At 41.2% G+C, this 18,283-nt stretch overlaps 1 non-coding gene across 1 annotated transcript; it reads right to left on the reverse strand.

The window, feature by feature from the left end:
- Positions 1–17,554: 17,554 nt before the first annotated feature.
- LOC142873073 (5S ribosomal RNA) lies at positions 17,555–17,673 on the reverse strand. The gene has a single exon (XR_012921144.1). It is a non-coding gene; the product is annotated as a 5S ribosomal RNA (ribosomal RNA).
- Between the last annotated feature and the right edge of the window lie 610 nt (positions 17,674–18,283).

The raw sequence follows: 18,283 nt of genomic DNA on the forward strand, positions 1-18,283 counted from the left end.
CCATCACGTGGGGGGTCAGGGTTTCAACACATGAATTTTAGGAGGACATAAACAATCAGACCACAACAATAAGTATGGACTTTTTGCACTGAAATTATCACAATCCTCTTCCTATTGCCTCCTCCTTTCCATCCATCATAATAAGCAAGGTTTTTATCAGGAAGAAATCAGCCTGCCCCTGTGACCTTAGTCTCTAATTTAAGGATGCTTATCTTGGGAGATTCATGTTAATTCTTTCTTGGGAACTCTTGAAGTTTTAAGGCATCAGTCCTGTATCTAGGTATCAAGCTCTTCCCCTATGTCCAACATCAACACAGCAGATGAAAATCATGCAAATCACATAGGAAAAGGAGCTGTTCTAAGATATGGAAGTGACCACATGACTCTATGCAATAGATCAGGACAGACAGTGCAACTGTAACATTGACAAGTCTTGGATAGCAAGGGAAAGAAACATTAGCCCCAGCAGTGCATACTCCAGACCCCCTTACTAACCAAGGCTTCCAACAGCATCCCCACTCCCACTTGAAACCATCTTCAACACTTGGGAGGCCCTGGAGTCAAAGCTGAAAGTACCCAATTTAATTTCAGGGTGATGTCCCTTTTATTTCAATATGGTTATCAAACATTTATGTGGCAGGCATCATGTGAAATCTTAGGAATGCAGAATTATCATAATAACACATAATCCCTTCAGAGATAGGGTAAATTTAGATCTTCTGCCTGTATATTTTCCTGACTCTGTTTTAGGAAAAATTTAATCATGTTCCCTAATTAATTTGGTTAAAATATTATTTAAAAAAACTTTCCTGAATCAATGTGGCTTTCTAAATTTTTCTAAAACACAAGAGCGCATGTTCTTAAAATGTTTATCACTAATGAATGATTCCTATCCTTCCTGGCCTTTGCTCTTTGTAGCACTAAGATGGATCCAGCTATCCAAACCAACACACGATTTGTGCGAGCAAGAACTGCCATCGGCTCTTCCGCAAAGTTCACTGAGGCTCATCATTTTGTTAGTTATCCTCCCCTCTAAATTCAATCTTTTGTGTCTGCAAATCACAAATAAAATATGTATTGGTTCATAACTAAAAGATGTGTTCCCTTTTTCTCAAAATTCCCAGAACTCTCTTAAAATTTTATATTCATCTTAGGGCAAATATGTAGGGCATATTTTGAATACTTGGAATGTTGTATCTTCACCAAGTATGTCAATTGACTTGAGAATATTTTGAGGTTATACAGACTTGGATATAGAAACTACTAAATAGAATGAAAGATTTCAGAATGCCTAATTAATTGGACTGAATAATCAAATGATTAATATTATTGGAACAATTAGAATTACTAGGGTATAAATGGATGCAGATTTTTAAAAATCCTTTCCTTAACATTCCTGAGACAGCCACAAAAGATAGCAGACACTTGCAGATCTAATAACCAAAGAGTTCAGCTATTCAAGAGCAACTGTGACTGATCATTTTTTGTAGAAAACAAACTTTGAATCCAGGCTTTGAGGCCAATATGAGGCTAATTTGAGGCATTTAGCTAATAAGTGAATCTTTCTGACCTATCATATTCATATCCCTACAATTCTTTTGGGAGTGCATCCCTCCTCATAAAGTAATTTTTTTAATTGGAGCTTTTTTTTTTTAATGAAAAATGGCCACCTAAAGAATCCCAAATACTAGTTCTGGCCATGGGGCAGGGAAGTAAAAATAAAAACAACTTAGGCAGTAATGGTTCTCAGCCAAATTTAGATATAGATATTAAATTAAATTTAGCCTTGGCTCAGACATGTAACAAACAAATCCATGGCCACATTCAATATTCTATTATTTAAATCTAAATGTGCCAAGATCTATCTCTCCCTTGTATTATAGAAACTTGAGGTTTCTTTTGGAGGCCTCTAGCTGTAATTTTCTCAAATGTTGACAGATTATGTAACAATGGATGAGGCCGGGTGCGGTGGATCAGGCCTGTAATCCTAGCACTCTGGGAGGCTAGGAGGCCTCAGCTGGGAGGCCAAGGCAGGAGGAACTCACTTGAGTTTAGGAGTTCAAGACCAGCCTGAGCAAGAGTGAGAACCCCATCTCTACATAAAATTAAAAAATTAGCGGAGCATGGTGGCACATGCCTGTAGTCCCAGCTATTCAGAGGCTGAGGCAGGAGGACCAGTTGAGCCCAGGAGTTTGAGGCTGCAGTCAGCTATGATGACGATGCCTGGGCCACACAGTGAGACCCTGTCTCAAAAAAACCCAAAACAAACAAACAAAAATACCCACAATGAATGAGACAAGTAATACGTGGATTGAGGCTGTGATAACCAGACAGTCTCACTTTCTTTTTTAAACACAATTGGCTTCTCCAGACACTATTGCAAAACATCTTTTGGGAAACTTGTAAACTTTGACGTATGTTTCTACATCAAAAGCAGACACAAGTGTGATGTCAGTGTTTGTTTATTACTTTGCTATGTTTAGTATTTTTCTGTGTTATATTTTTGTAGTTGGAAAGTCCATTTATTCATTTGTACACCAAAAATTTTTATAAGTAACCACTATGTGTCAGTCACTGGGAATTCTGTAGGAAACAAACATAGGGAAAGTCCCTGTTCTCATACATTTATACTCTGTAGGAGAGAGAGATAAACAAGATAATTATGGGTTGCAATAAGAAACAGGTGATGTGTTACCAAGTAAATACAAGAGGGCAACCATACACAGATAGTTGTCAGGAAAGAACTTCTAGGGAATTAACATCTGAGTTGAGACATGAAAGAAGAGAATTAGAATGCCAGTAGTTAAATTATTAACTGTTGCCAGAGAAAATTAAGTATATACAGAAATAAAAGATGCTATTCACATATTCTGGGGCACTTAAGTATCAAAAGCCATCTATGGGATGGATATGACATGTTTAAATCCCTTTATATTATGCATTTGCTTTTTAATGAGATATTTTAGTTCTAAGGACAAAACAAAGCCACTGTTTGTGATATAATGTTCTACTTCATTAGCACAATTTATTTAAAACAAACAACAGTTCTTGTACCTAGCTGTTTTCTGTCACCAGCTTAAGTGTTACCTTAGAGCAAAAGTAAATCAAATAACAAAAAATCAATTGCATTTTATATACTTATAATAAATAATCTGAAAACAAAATAAATAAATAAAACAATTCCATTTATAATAACATCCAAAAGAATAGAATACTTGGGAATCAATTTCACAAAAGATTCTATCTCCACAAGAACAGTTACATTTTAGGAAGAACAGAATCAGCAATGTGAATTATTGAAAGAAGATTTCTATAGGAATGCAGCATTTCTGTGTGATATCATGTAAAACTAAGGTTATATATGATATGTGGCAAAAAAAAATCCAAGCGTTTCGAAAAAAGCTATCATTTTTCAAAACATTTCTTCAAAAAGAAATTTCAGATGAACATTTTCCCTAGTTAGCAAAAGTCATTGATTGCATAATACATGTAAATACATTGCATGATACATTCATCATTTGAAGAATATGCAACTGTTATAGACTATTAATTGTAGAATACAATGAAAGGTTCGCTGACTTTGAGAATCATGACATCACACTCAAATTAGCATTTCAGCCCCACCTAGTTGATATCACCAAGGCACCTAAAGAACTACAGATGGAATCGATTGAGCTCTCAGTAGATGATATTTTAAAGTCATTGTTTGATGCTAAGAAAGATCTAACTGAAATATGGAAAAATACCCATGCCTTCCGTAATATGCCCCAAAAATGCTTTCTTGCTTTTCCCACTTATTGCTGCAAATCTACATTCTCCTACCTAACCCAATCAAGACACTCTTAAGGTTACAAATGACTGATACCCACCTAGCAGATCAACTGAAACTGTGGACCTCCATGCTGCAACCAAATATTCAAATGCTTTCCAACAAAAAGCAGACACAACAAAGTTTTAAAAGGTTAGTTAACTTGAAAATTAACAAATAGTTTTCATTTTTGAAATTATTAAGTACCTAATAGTTAGATTTTTACAAAATAGTGTACGTTTTTAAGTATATCTGATTGAGGTTTCCTGAATGCAGCCTTATTTGATTACAGTAAAATTAATGCAGCCCTCCAACATGAAAAGGTTCCCACCCCTAATCTAGAGAGACAGAAAGTAGATTAGTGGTTGCCTAGGCCTGAGATTGGGGGCAGTTGGGAGGAAATGAAGAACGCCTGTTAAGGGTTATGGGTTTGCTTGGCAGGTGATGATACGTGCTAAAATTGATTGTGATGGTTACACAACTCTGGGGATATACTATAACTGTATACTTTAAATGGGTGAATTGTATGGTGTGTGAATAACATCTTAATACAAATTTTCTATTAAAAAAAAAGTAAATCATAGACAATTCTAGGAAACATCAATGCTTCTATCATTGAACCTTAAGATCAGAAGATTCACCAAGAATTTAAGTTTATTTATCTATCTTGCTTTTAGGTACAGCCTCTGTGCAATAACATTAGATGAAAATCTTTTCTGTTTTTAGGCCCTTAAGAAAAGGAGAACCAATCCATCACCTCTTCAATAAACCATTCCAATTTTGACAACTCCCTGAATCAGCACAGTCTTCCCTAAAACCCCGTGTTGGATTTTAGACCAAGATTAATCACCCTTGAGGAGAAAAGATTACTATAGTAATTACTGTTTCCTATTTTTCTGAGTATTTCTCTTTTTTTTCTAAAACAAAGACTCTGGTATTAATATAGCATGCCTCTGCTCTCTTACTCTCATGTCAGGCTTGGTTCTTTCTTGCAAATATTGAGGTCTCACATCTTAATTTAAGACAAAAATGATACTGTACAAATGAGGTTATTTCTCCCTGCTTTCATCTCTCTCTACTGGTATTTCTTAAATATAGTCACCTGATCCTATCAATTTCATGGGATACTGTGTGGTAAACAAGCTCATATACAAAAGGGAGAATATTACTCAATATCAATAGCATCTTTTTCAAAAATGGTATGATCTTAATTACTATTTTACAATATTGCCAGCACTTAACAGTCCTTTTCTTCTTTCCACAGGTACTTTGGAATAATTTCATTTGAGGTTGTCAGCCTCTATTTGCCTAATGCCTTTTGCACTTTAGTATCAGCAGACTTTAAAATACCACAGCCTTCTAAAAATCTGAAACCAGTGATTGGATGGTATGAGGAAGAGGGCTGCAAACATAACTTTTCCTGGGAGAGAGCAGCTCTCCAAGAAGATGAAAAGGAGGCAGAGAAGAGTGGGGGATAAAAACTAGTATGTGACTTTTTAATTGGAGCTCTATCAGTTTTTCTCTCTTCTAACCAGCACATTTAGATGGTAGCCTGCCCTCAAGTTATACTTTATTTTAGATAGTCTCAACAGCACTTCTAGAAAGTTCTGGCTGAGACATCCCACTATCTGGAAAAGTTCAGTAATGGATAATAGAATAATTAAATATTGTTTTAATGCAGTAAGAGCTTGTCGCATGAAGATATACTTTTCCCCAGATTTCATTTCATTTGTGCTTTTTTCACATTTCTATGCTGATGGGATCCTGGTTTTTTAAGATAGTGAAATTTTTATCTTTAAATTAAACTTCACTTTGGCACAATGATTGTTGATGTTAATATTATATGAAGTGCTGTGGGGGTTAACAAGATGACTCAGATACAACTCTCAAGGACCTTAGTCTAATGAGGGGATAAAGGTCACAGTGACTTTGATAAAAGAGCATAACAAGCGCCATCCATCAGCATTGGTATTTGGTTAATGATTTCCCAAAGTTTTGTTTCCGTGTTTAATATTCCCAGTAGTTCCTAAGAATTTGAATAAAATGCAAATATTAAGCAATCATCCAAACACGATGTCTTCCATTCATTGTTACATATCATTTCCTCCAGTTTGCTGACCCAGTAAAAACAACATTCAAGCCTTCTCATGCTCTAGCATGTAAACCTATTTTCACTGGTGATTTGCGTCCTTTAAAAGAAAGAACAGTGAAAAGCCAGAAAAGCAGAGGAAGAGTGAAAAAGTAATGATGGAAAATTATTTCATTCTTTATGATCTTAAGAGATCCAGGTGTTTTTAGATTCCCTCAGAAGTTGAGTTTTTCTTTATATAGTTCTCTCAAAAACACATGTAATACCAATACCTTGAAATCCACCAATGACATACATAAATATTTGAGACATTCACAGATAAACGCAAAACTCCAACTCCCTTTCCACACCACAGAAATAACAGAGGGTTCTCTTAAGGTAGACAATGAGGTTTCTCTGTGGCAGTTACAGAAAACATTTTCCTACAGAAGGTGGTTGTAAAGACTTAATCCCCTGGCTGTGAATGCCATCAGTGTTCAGCAATGTCATATCCGCTACATTTTCTCATTTTCCTCTAATGCCTGAATGGCTTACCCTAATATCATACCACTCCTTAATAAACCTGAAAGTTTAGTTTTTTATAGACCCACTAAGTAATGCTTGCTGGTAAGATTGTCCAGCAAACCTAGTGAACCTTTTAAATATTTTTTAGCTGCACTGATTATGGCAAAAATATTTGATCTCATATGAATTCACCTGTGTCTCCTAAAACAAGTTGATTCTGCCCTCGAGGAGTCATGTGGAAGTATATTTGCTCATATTCAGAACCCCAAAGTAGATATGTGATTCTTTTCCAAGACCAGACATTAAAGGAAACAGGGAAAACACTGTCTATGTGATTTAATTGGAAGATGCACCAAATATATCAGCCATGGTGCATCATCGTCATTATTGTTATTTTGAGTTGTCTCTTGTTCAAAAACCTTCCATGAGAATACATGTGTAATAAGCTGAAATATGAAAGAAATAAGGCATGACTAACCCTGCCAGATATGAAAATAAAAAATAAAGTCACTTTAAGTAAAACGATATGGATATTCATGCAGAAAAAAGCAGATCACAAATTGTTCCTGAGATTGACCCAAGCATACATGGAAATATAGTTCATGACAAAGATGGCATTTCAGATTAGTGAAGGAAAGATATTTTATTAAATTATTAATAACCACTTTTAGAATAATTGTGAACTATTTGGAAAAATAAAATAATAGAATCTCCAACTCACCTCTTATAACAATTTAATTCCTGGGGTCAAACCAGAAAATGGAAAATTTCCTAGTAGAACTACTCAAAGGCTTCTACTTTCCAGAGCTATATTGAGACTAGAAAGTGTCCCTACGCCTACTCTAGTCACTCAAATGAGACCCTATTCATTAAATGCCGTAACTTAGGAACAGTTCTATGCTATAGCCAGAATTGCTCTATCAACCAATGACTGAATATTTGCAATCATGAGAAAAGTATTCTTTGAAGAGTTGTAAAAGATGCTCTTGGGCAAAAGCTCTCTTTCACATGATCTGCATTTTGTACATTTTGCATTGATATTGAAGAGCTTCAGTAATTTTAACTAATCAGGGTTTTCATTTTGTTCTGGGGACGTGGCATTGGCAGCAATTCAACTCTCAGTCTTTTGCAAACCTACAGATTTAGCTTCTTGAGGGCATGTTCTCCACTATCGGGTATTAGGAAAAATGAGAAAAACACTGAATTCGTTGCAGCCTTAGTCCCACATTCTGGATCTTTTTTCATTCCCGCACTTACCTCGCCTTTTTAAAATAAATTATAAGTTACGATTTCTGCCTCTACTAATTCCATCTATTATCTATACAGTTACTCCAGAGTTAATGGCCCTGCCCTTCTCCCACCTGTTAAACGGGCCATGTAACAATACATTTGCATGTACCTGGCACACATTTGATGTTTCACAAATCTTTAACGAAGGAGTCACTGTGATTTACCAGTCAATTTTTGTCTTTATGAAGAAAATTGGCAAATAATGAAATTTTTAAGATTTTGTAAATAATGCATTCTTTTCTGGGTAATTATAGTAATTATAGTTGCCAGTAAATTATGAAATCCTTTGTTTTGTTATTTTTTGTAATGAGCTCACCTTTAAATTTAGGTGCCTTTTAATGCCAATTTTTCTCTTCAATTTGGGAATAAATGGCTCCACATTCTTGCTCCAGTTCAATGAAGGTTCTTTTTAAAGGCCAAAGTTTATTAGTCATGTGTGTCCTGCCTTAGCGTGTTTAAGTAGATGCATTTACAGAAACCAACCCCCAGGGGTCAGAATTAACAAACTAGAAGTGGCCTTGGGGTTTAGTCATTAGCTCAGGAAAGAACTCTCAGCTCTATTTCTCTGGAGGGTAGCCTCTTACCTGTTGTCAGAGAATTGAGTTTTTCTCCAAAGAGCTGTTTTACTTCTCTTCACCCGATGATATAGGAGTAGGTCTGAATGACAAAAAGAGAAGACGATGTCAAAATCATCGTGAGTAGGCTAATGAATCTTTTGTATATTGCACAAAAATGTTCCTGACTTCACAATTTTGATAACTATTTTAAGTCTTTCCTAATCCTTTAGCAAGAAAGAATGTTCTTTGCTGGTTTTCCAACTTAGACCAAATAGGGTCTATATTCACACTGACATAATTCTTCATTCTTCTTTTGAAACCACTATATGTGGTTTTTTTAGAAAAAAAAAATACATCTTATAAATAGATAGATGGACAAATAGATTATAATTGACAAAAACTTTTCAGAAAACCATTTTCACAGAAGTACACTGATATCTGACCTCGGCTATAAAGTATGGCAAAGGCAAAAAATGAAGAAGTGATTAATTTTTAAAGTGTTGATGGTATTAAAATTTTAGATTAACATTAATTCTATACTATTGGAGGATATTCCTATCAAAAAAAGGAGTTGCGTCTTTAGATTACAGTGAAAATTACTCAATGGGAGGAAACAAATATCCTAGAGTTTGTTGCAGCCTAGTTGTCTTCACTTTTGCCCCATGGAAGGACAAAGAAAAGCAAAGGCCACCATTCAGGGGTAACAACCAAACCTGGGCACCTGCAGGAGCCCAACCTGCATCAGAATTCCAGCAATCCCTCTGTCATCCTTGGACACGATCATCATCAATCTCCTTCCCTATCCTGCTCCTTAAATCCACTATACACCTTCCTAAATCTTATTGTCATTGGGATTCACCATTTGATGGTAAACAAATTTCTTTATTATTCTCAACCTATTCCAAGTTCCCTACCCTCTATTCTCCTTGCATAGAGGGAAGCTCTGCTGTCCCTGAGACACCACTTTTCTGCAGTCCTCTGGGACAAAAGCTGTTCTGCGTTTTCACGCTCCGATTGTGTGTATTGCAGGGAAGGTTGTAGAATTCTCCTGTTTCCACTTTCAAACCACAGATACTGCCTTGAGATACCCACCTCTGACCTCACTACACATTTAACACAAACACACAGCTGAGGTCACCGTTTCCCTCTGGAAGACTTGAGTCTCCATGCAGAAGCCACTTGACCCTCACAGTACCTTGACCTCTCATGAGCACACCGTGAGTTTAGTTACCACCCAGAATTACTCCATCTCTGACACCTGACACTGCAATACTCCCCTCCACCACCGCCGCCCCCCACATCCTATTCTTCCAGGTCATCACCCTATAGCCACCATTCAACCAGACTGGTGCCTCCAGTTCTGAATCCCTCCCACTCTCCCCAGCCTCCCAAACCCATTTTGTGTTCTCTTTACTTTTTCTACCCTGGACTCCATGCTCAACCGCATCAATCCCTTGCCTCCCACCTACTCTACCGCCTCCAATTCCTCATCTATGTGGACTGCTTTTCCTTATCCCAGCTCCTCCCTCTTCTGTCTTCACATTACACACTCTTCCTGAGTGACCTCATCTACTCCCACAACTTTAATGCACTAATAAGCTGATGCCTCCCGAGTCTCAATCTCCAGCAACATCTTTTTCCTAAACTCTTAACCACTTAACTGAATGTCTATTGGACACTTCCATAAGCACTTCAAACTCAGCTTGTCAAAACCAAGTTACTCATCCTTCCCCCACAGTGGGAGTAGGAGATGTGATCCTCCTCCAGTATCCTTCATCTTAGTAAACGGGGCATCACCCACCCAGGCTCGCAAATGTAAAAACCATTTTTTTTTTAATTTTTTTTTTTTGAGACAGAGTCTCACTTTGTTGCCAAGCCTAGAGTGGTGGGCTGCCTAGCTCTCAGTGGTGGGCCGTGGTGTCAGCCTAGCTCACAGCAACCTCAATCTCCTGGGCTCAAGCAATCCTACTGCCTCAGCGTCCCGAGTAGCTGGGACTACAGGCATGTGCCACCATGCCCGGCTAATTTTTTGTGTATATATATATTTTAGTTGGTCAATTAATTTCTTTTATTTTTAGTAGAGACTGGGTCTCGCTCAGGCTGGTTTCGAACTCCTGACCTCAAGCAATCCGCCCGCCTCAGCCTCCCACAGTGTTAGGATTACAGGCGTGAGCCACCGCGCCTGTCCAGGAGTCATACTTGACTCCTGTCTTGCTTGGCCACACACGCTCTTTGATCACCAGGTTCAGTCAGTTGTCTCTATGGAGAACGTCTGTCTCATGTGGACCCTATTCATTCTTACTTGAATCTGATATCCGTTAGGATTCTTTGGTTGCGAACAGCAAAAACTAGCTCTGGCTAATTTGTTGTAAGGAATACATGTATCAGAAAGATAGTGGATAGTTTCCTAAAGTTGAAAAAAAACTGACTTAACTGGACTTTTGGAAGGGTAAGAGCCAACAGCTTACAGAGGCAGGAAATGTCAGGTTTAACATTAACTGATTCAGCTCCAGTCATCTGCATGCTACATATCTGCTAATCTGTCTCCCTATCTTAACCCCTTCCACACACCTTGACAATCCAGTCTACATGGCGGCCAATAAACTTTCCTTCTAAAATAGAAATCCAACCCTGTCTCTCTCCTGCTTAAAATCCTTCCATAGCTAATCAGAGCTTTCAGAATAAAAACCCTACATCTCCAGCACTCATGAACTGGCTGCTATAGGCCCCATCCTGGACCATTCATCTGCCCTCCCTCCACTTGCACCCTGTACCTGGTTCCACCTTAACTATATTTAGTTCCCTGCATGTGCAAAACACAGTCATATTCTGGTGTCTGTATTCATAATAGCATTCCTGGCAGAAATAAAACTCACCCGAGATGGTTCCGATCAAGAGACTTGATTGAAAGAATCTCTTCCAGAGATGTGGGAAGAGGGTTAAATGAATCAACAAAGGAAGATGGAGCACCCATAGATTGGTGCTATGGTGGGAAGCCATTACCACCCCAGGACTGAAGATATAAGGGGAGGAAATAATGATGTCAGAGCCAAGGGAAAGCTGGAGCCGTGGGGGAAGTGGGAGTTTCAACCACTTGGAAGTGTAGTTTTTGGGAGATGCAGCTACTGCCAGAGGATTAGAACAGTCACATAAATCCTCAAGAATTCCTGTGCCTCTTTGCACGATGCCCCATCATAGCATCTTTCACACTGTTGCAGTGGGCTGTTCACTTGTCTGGCTCCACAGAAGCCTACAAGCTCCCAGAGGACAAAGACTCTCCTTGCCTCAGTGCACCCAAAGCTACATAGCACAGTGTCTGGAACACAGAGAATGCTCAACAAACATTCGCCGAATTAATGCACAAATAATCGATCCAACTATTTCACTTTTTCCAAAGTGAAATCTGAAACCGATGAGTTTACAGGCAATATAAAAACAGTGAAGTGAGCATTTCAGGCAAGATTTAGGAAGATGTTTATTGAGATAGCAAAGCTACCACTGTGTTAGACTCCTTCTGGCTCCAGGATTAGGGCTCCCAAAAGAAAGCGTTATTAAATTAAAATGGAAATAACAGTTTCCTGAGTCTGACTTCTCATGGAAACAATGAGTAAGAACCGTGCATTAACATGGTGCAGAAGGTGAGGGATAGCATCTGTCTTCTCTGATGCAAGAAATGAAGAGTCCACAAGTATCAACGAAATTACCAAAATAGTAAGATGATTGGAGCAAAGACAGGAAAAGTCAAGCTTAACTGAGAGTGAACAGACCTCTTTTGGCCATATGAGTGATGTATGGAGTGACAGTGAGCTGTCCCATAAGATACAGAAGTAAGTTGGCTCTCTGAGAAGAAACATAAATCAACACATAATAAATGAGATTGGAGATGTGAGAAGGCTGCTAGCTCTTAGAACTGCAAAATTTGACTGCAATGTGATTAATTTATCTCAAGAACTGTGCAACTTTGGGGCATGGCTAAGGTGTGTCAGCAACCAATATCTGACCATGGGTCTGAGGACCGGCCAGCGCTTGAACCAATGTGAATTCGCTAAGATGTAAGATGTGTGAGAAGCCAGGCTGATTTCTCCTAGGCTCATATCCAATATGAATATAGACCCTATATTTGAACTTTGATGCTCTACTCTAAAACAGGAGGTTTTCTTATGAAAAATTCAGTCACAGTTGAAGGCCAAAACTTGAAGTCAGGTGACCCTTGATGGGCCAAACTCTATGATCCTGCATTTCCTCCTCTGTAAAATGGGCACGATAATTCCCACCCTGCCAGCCCCACATCATTGTTATCGCTGTGACAATCAACTGTATGAGAACACTCTGCAAACCTAGAATTGCCATGAAATGCAAGCATCACAGAATCAGGCCCTGCCTACCTCTTTAACCCAGAAGAGAGCTGTGCATCATGAATGCTGGCCCCTAGTATTTTAGCAAGAAAAAAAGGTGGTTATAATTTCTGGTTGGAAGAATTAAATGGAGAAAGGTTCAGAGCAGCAGGAAAATTTCAGGCAGCCTATGCAGGGAAAGTCTTAAGTCAGTCCAGGAGAGAAACTTGGAAAAGCTGAGACAGGGAAAGGAAGAGTGAAACAAATGTGCAGCTTAAAGAAGAAAAAGAGCCAAAAAGTTAAGAGAACATTGGCTTCTTTTCCAAAGGCAAAAGTCCATCCCGAAACTAAATGTCCTTTCCAAGGGGAAGAGGGAGAATTTTTCAAAGAATAGCATCTTTTGTGGCTGTGGAGGTGGGAAGGAGAGGGGACTGTGTATTTGAAGTCCAAGGGAAGACAAATTACTTGCATCGAGTACGGGTAAAAATGAAAGAAACAATGAGAGGAAAAAGGCTAACAGTCTGAACTTGGACTAAAGTAAATTCCATCAAACATGATTAAATATACACAATGCACAGAGCAAAAGCAGGAGCTCAGGTTCACACATGAGCCAAAAGCGCAGCCTCTCACCAGTGGAGCCGCGACACAAAAGTGCGTCGTGTAGCCTGGCCGGGGCGCTGGAGGAAGGGGCGCCGGCCTGGAGGCCTGGCAACCTGCTCTGCCCCTGCAGAACTGGGACTGCCAAGCCTGAAGCCCTGGAGAGAGAAGCAAAAGTGATAAGCGAGCAAGTACCAAAGAACCCAAAGTCAGCGCACGTGTTCACCTCCCAGCTCTACCCTTACAAGTCGAGACTCTTAGATAATTCATTTTACCTTTGCGAATCCCAGTTATCCTCTCTATAAAATGGGCTTGCTAATAGCAGCTTGACTTAATTGCCTTCCAGGCTTGTAAGAATCCAAAGAGTTATAAGATAAAGTATTGCATACATAGGTAAAGGACATACAGATGTTTAGTATTCAATATAGGTATTTCCGCAAAGCCCACCCCCCCTTTCTAGTGATGCCTGCGCTGTAGAGTTAGATCAGAGCTCCTCCGAGACCTCGGCTCTGGTCGCAAAAGGAGCACACACACCACTTTCTTCCTGGTGAGCTTGGGCCATGGCCCAGCTGTGGCCGCAGTGATGGCAGGAATGACGCCAGAGGGCTGCATGTTTCTCTCCTTCCTCTTTTCTCAGAGCCCTGCCCAGCAACAGCAAAATACAAATCCTCTAGACGCCTGCGCTCCCCACCCACTTCCTCCTGCTCAGATTCCTCATTCCCTGCTTCCCCATAAATGGCATTACTCGTGAAACCCGGGCGTGCTGCAGGGTCTGCTGCACACTTCACCTGCCTGTACCTGTGAGCGCGATGAGAGATGCGCCCTCCTCCTGCAGGGGGGAAACCTGCCGGCCTTAGCACGGATGGTGGGGACGGTGGGTGGGGTGAGGATTTTCTGTGATGGTCTAGACAAGCACATCAGACCCTTAGGGAACTTTTGGGGACCCTCTGGGAGCTCCCGTAGAGGCACAAAGGCAGCTGGGTTGTTGAGCGGTATCTCAGAGGAGGTCTGGTCCTACCATGCATTTCCTCTCCACCCACTCAAGTTGCAGCCCCTGGGCATCCACCGTTCACAGGGCCCCACCCTGGGAAGGCTCTCCCTGGACCCTGGCCTCCCAGGGGCTCCGGTGCACTGACCTGTCCCCTCACTGGCTTCAGCTGTTCCTAGCCTCCTGTGTACCACCTTTGCAAGCCCAAATAGGAGCCCAGGATCCAATGGATTCAGTCATGCAGGGCTCACTTTGTTTTCTTTCTTTTTTTTCCCCTCTCTTGGAAAAAACCTTTTACTCTGTGCTCACCATCCAGTTTGGCAGCATTGTATTCCAAGGTTTACTCACCTGCAGGTTTGCTCCTGACTCTCTGCTCCAGGGATCTGGGGACTCTGTTGTTGAGTCCCTAAATCCCAGGGACAGAGATGGGTTCCAATCCACAGGGAAGAGGTCTAAGAACAATCAAAAGAAAATGGAGACTGGAGACCACTCCATAATAATAGAACGGATGTTTTTATTGCATTTCACAATTTACAATGCCCTATGTTTCATGCATTGTTTTATTGGAGCTTCACAACAACCATTGGGCAGGTTGTTCAGATTAGAAATGCAAAACTCACAAAGATCAAATCACTCATCCATCAAACATTAGAGCTGATTGGAGATGGTCCTGGAGCCTACGCCCACTTTTCCTGACCACTACTCTTCACCACACTGCTTCTCTGCAGTTTCCCCTGCCTTCCCTCCCAGGACTTCTGACCTCCACCCTGTATAAGTACTGGAGTAGCTCTTCCTGTCCCCAAAGTGGCTGCCAGTGGCCACAGAGACAAATGAGCAGTAGAGGGGAAAGGGTCCCCTCTATTCTGAAAGCCGGCTGCTGTGGTCTGAAATCCAGCTGTTGAAACCTAACCCCCAAGGTGATGGTATCAGGAGGTAGGGCTTTGGGAGGTGATTAGGCCATGAGGCTTCTGCCCTCATGAGTGGGATTAGTGGCCCTGTGAAAGAGGTTGAAGGGCACTGCCCTGCCCCTTCTGCCATGTGAGGATACTGCAAGAATGTGCCATTCTGGAAGCAGAGAGCAGCCTTCACCAGACACTGAATCTGCTGGCAACTTCGATCTGGACCTTCCAGCCTCCGGAACTGTGAACTACAAATTTCTGTTGTTTATAAATTGCCCACTCTAAGGTATTTTGTTATAGCAGCTCAAATTACTAATATGCAGGCTTTTCCAAAATGTCCAGAAAACTGACTCCTGCTGGCTCCCGTAGGCAGCCTACAGAAAGTTCAATGAGGACATGGACATGCCTGTCTGCTGCGCTGCCTGTCGTGAGCACTGAGCACACAGGACAGGCACTCGATGAACACTCGAGGAAGGGAGGGAGAGGGAAAGGGGTGAGGGGGCTGGAGGCATCAAAGAGATGCCTGGATTTTTCCTTGTTTATTCCAATCACTTCTGCTTTATTCAACTCTACAGGAGTAAATGATTCCACTGATGCAGAGAGTCCCGTCTTTCCATGTTAGACAGTGAGCAGGGCTTGAGAAGAAATGAGAGTTATGACTACCCAAGGGGCAAGACACAAGATCTGACAAAGGAGCCTGGGCATGGAGAACAGGAGGGTCCTGGCCAGTGGGAACCAGAAATGGTTAGAGCCAAGTCTGCCCCTGTTGGCATTCCCTCTCCCACTTGCTTGATTAATTCCACCATCCATTCCATGGACCCAAGATGGCGACCAGAGAGCTAACTCTTTCAGTCTAAAGGGTAATGGCATTGTCTCCGTGATCTTCCACATGTAGTAAATCCAGGCATGTCCTTCAAGTTGTCACTCCATCAAATACCACAGTCTTTTCTCAGCATCCAGAATAGTGAATTTGTGCTGGGCCCTTGCTAAGTGCCAGCCCCTGACTAACAACTTACCATTCATCACCTTGTCTGTTCTCACCATAACCACATGATGCAGCTCCCATCCTTCCAACCTTACAGAGGAGGAGCCTGTCAAGAATGCGGTAGAGCATGGACTGGCACTCAAGCAGTCCAGTTCCCAGAATTGCAGGCTTCCCCATCACATTGTATTGCTTCTTTTCATGGCTACTTTCAAAGTAGAGCAACTCCATGTAGTTCATTTGACAAGGATAAAAACTCAGCCCTTCTGAGCTCAGCCCCAAACTGTGACTTGTTGACAAAGCTGGCCCTGTGGTTGTGGATGCAGGGGAGGTTCTAGTTCACAGCAGTTAGTAGGTATTTAAATTTTTTTTAAAAAACGCTGTTGCTAACAATTGCCTGTGTATTGCAACAGAAATCCATCATTTTGTTCCCTTTTTATGAAAATGGGAAAAGCCACAAAGTTGTCAGCAACACAAGCCATCAGGTACTCTCTGTGATGTGGGGCTCTTCTTGAGCCACCTGCTTGCAAAGAAAGTTAAGTAATTGAGGATGCTTTCCTTTAGGAAAGAGTTTTTACATTGCAAATATCTATCAGTGCATCACTTACTTCTCCTTTCCAAAAATAGGACTTTTATTCCAATCCACTTTGTTCTCCTTCAAAGAGAAATTTCATTTGAATAAAAGTGCAAGTGCCACCTGCAGCACTTTGGCGCATGCAAGCTGAAGTTATTTCTGAAACGGAGCACCGTGGTTCAGGGCAGAAGGAACATCCTCCTGCAAAGTTTACTTAGGATGCTCTGAATTTAAAGCCACTGTGTGTGACTCCTGCGTACCTTAAATGCCAACTCTGTGAGAAGATTTCCTAGATGCACCATACTCTCTTCCAAGGCCATCATTGGCGGCCAGTGCCGGCGGGGATCCCGTATCTAACAAACAGAATATGGTTAAAAGAGGCATCAAGGGCAACCTAGACGCTAAGTGAAAAGGGTGGGGAGAGACTTTATCTTAGAACATCGAAAGCCCAGGAGGCTGAAAAATTGAAGGATGAAGGAGAGGTTGCTATAAGAGGATTTCTTGAAGGTGTCAGCCTCACAGCTTTTTTTTTTACATTAGCAAGAACAAGGAATCAAAGGGATACCCACTTCTTCCTTTCTAAAGCTCTTTTTTTTTTTTTTTTTTTTTGAGACAGAGTCTCGCTTTGTTGTCCAGGCTAGAGTGAGTGCCGTGGCATCAGCCTAGCTCACAGCAACCTCAAACTCCTGGGCTCGAGTGATCCTTCTGCCTCAGCCTCCCGGGTAGCTGGGACTACAGGCATGCGCCACCATGCCCGGCTAATTTTTTATATATATATCAGTTGGCCAATTAATTTCTTTCTATTTATAGTAGAGACGGGGTCTCGCTCTTGCTCAGGCTGGTTTCGAACTCCTGACCTTGAGCAATCCACCCGCCTCGGCCTCCCAAGAGCTAGGATTACAGGCGTGAGCCACAGCGCCCCGCCAAGAAGAAGCCTACGGCACCCGGTATTCCCGGGCGGTCTCCCATCCAAGTACTAACCAGGCCCGACCCTGCTTAGCTTCCGAGATCAGACGAGATCGGGCGCGTTCAGGGTGGTGTGGCCGTGGACCCTTTCTAAAGCTTTGAAGCTCTAACCTTCCTAAGGCTGAAGCCTGCACTGACCCTTATGAGAAAGGCAGAGCACGGCTTAGTATTTGATCTTTGTCTTGCCCTTGGAAGTAACAGCCCACCTGCTCATTCTCTGAAGCTGGCCTGGTCCTGCAAGGGGAGAAGTTCCTTGTCTTCTCTCTAGATGAGAACAGCAGATGTTGGATATTGCTCTAGGGAGAATCAGGAATGAGTTATGAAGAACCAAGCCCTAAAGTGAACAGTCCAAAGCCCAAGCCTATCCTAAAACTACTTTGCCACCTAACTAAAGCCATTTGGCCTGAATGTATTCCAACTATTTAATAGATTCCTTGCTGGAGAAATCCTTTGAGATTCAACTGTTCTCTTTAAAAATCATAAACTTCTTTAAAATTATGAAGGGAGCTGGGCTTGGTGGCTCACACCTGTACTCTCAGCACTTTGGGAGGCTGATGTGGGAGGCTTGCTTGAGGCCAGGAGTTTCAGACCAGCCTGGACAACAGATTGAAACCCTGACTCTACAAAAAAAATAAGAAAAATTAGCCAGTCATGTTAGCCCTCACCTGTAGCCCCAGCTACTTGGTAGGCTGAGG

Source organism: Microcebus murinus, chromosome 9, assembly GCF_040939455.1.
Source record: "Microcebus murinus isolate Inina chromosome 9, M.murinus_Inina_mat1.0, whole genome shotgun sequence".
In the NCBI taxonomy this organism is placed as follows: domain Eukaryota; kingdom Metazoa; phylum Chordata; class Mammalia; order Primates; family Cheirogaleidae; genus Microcebus; species Microcebus murinus.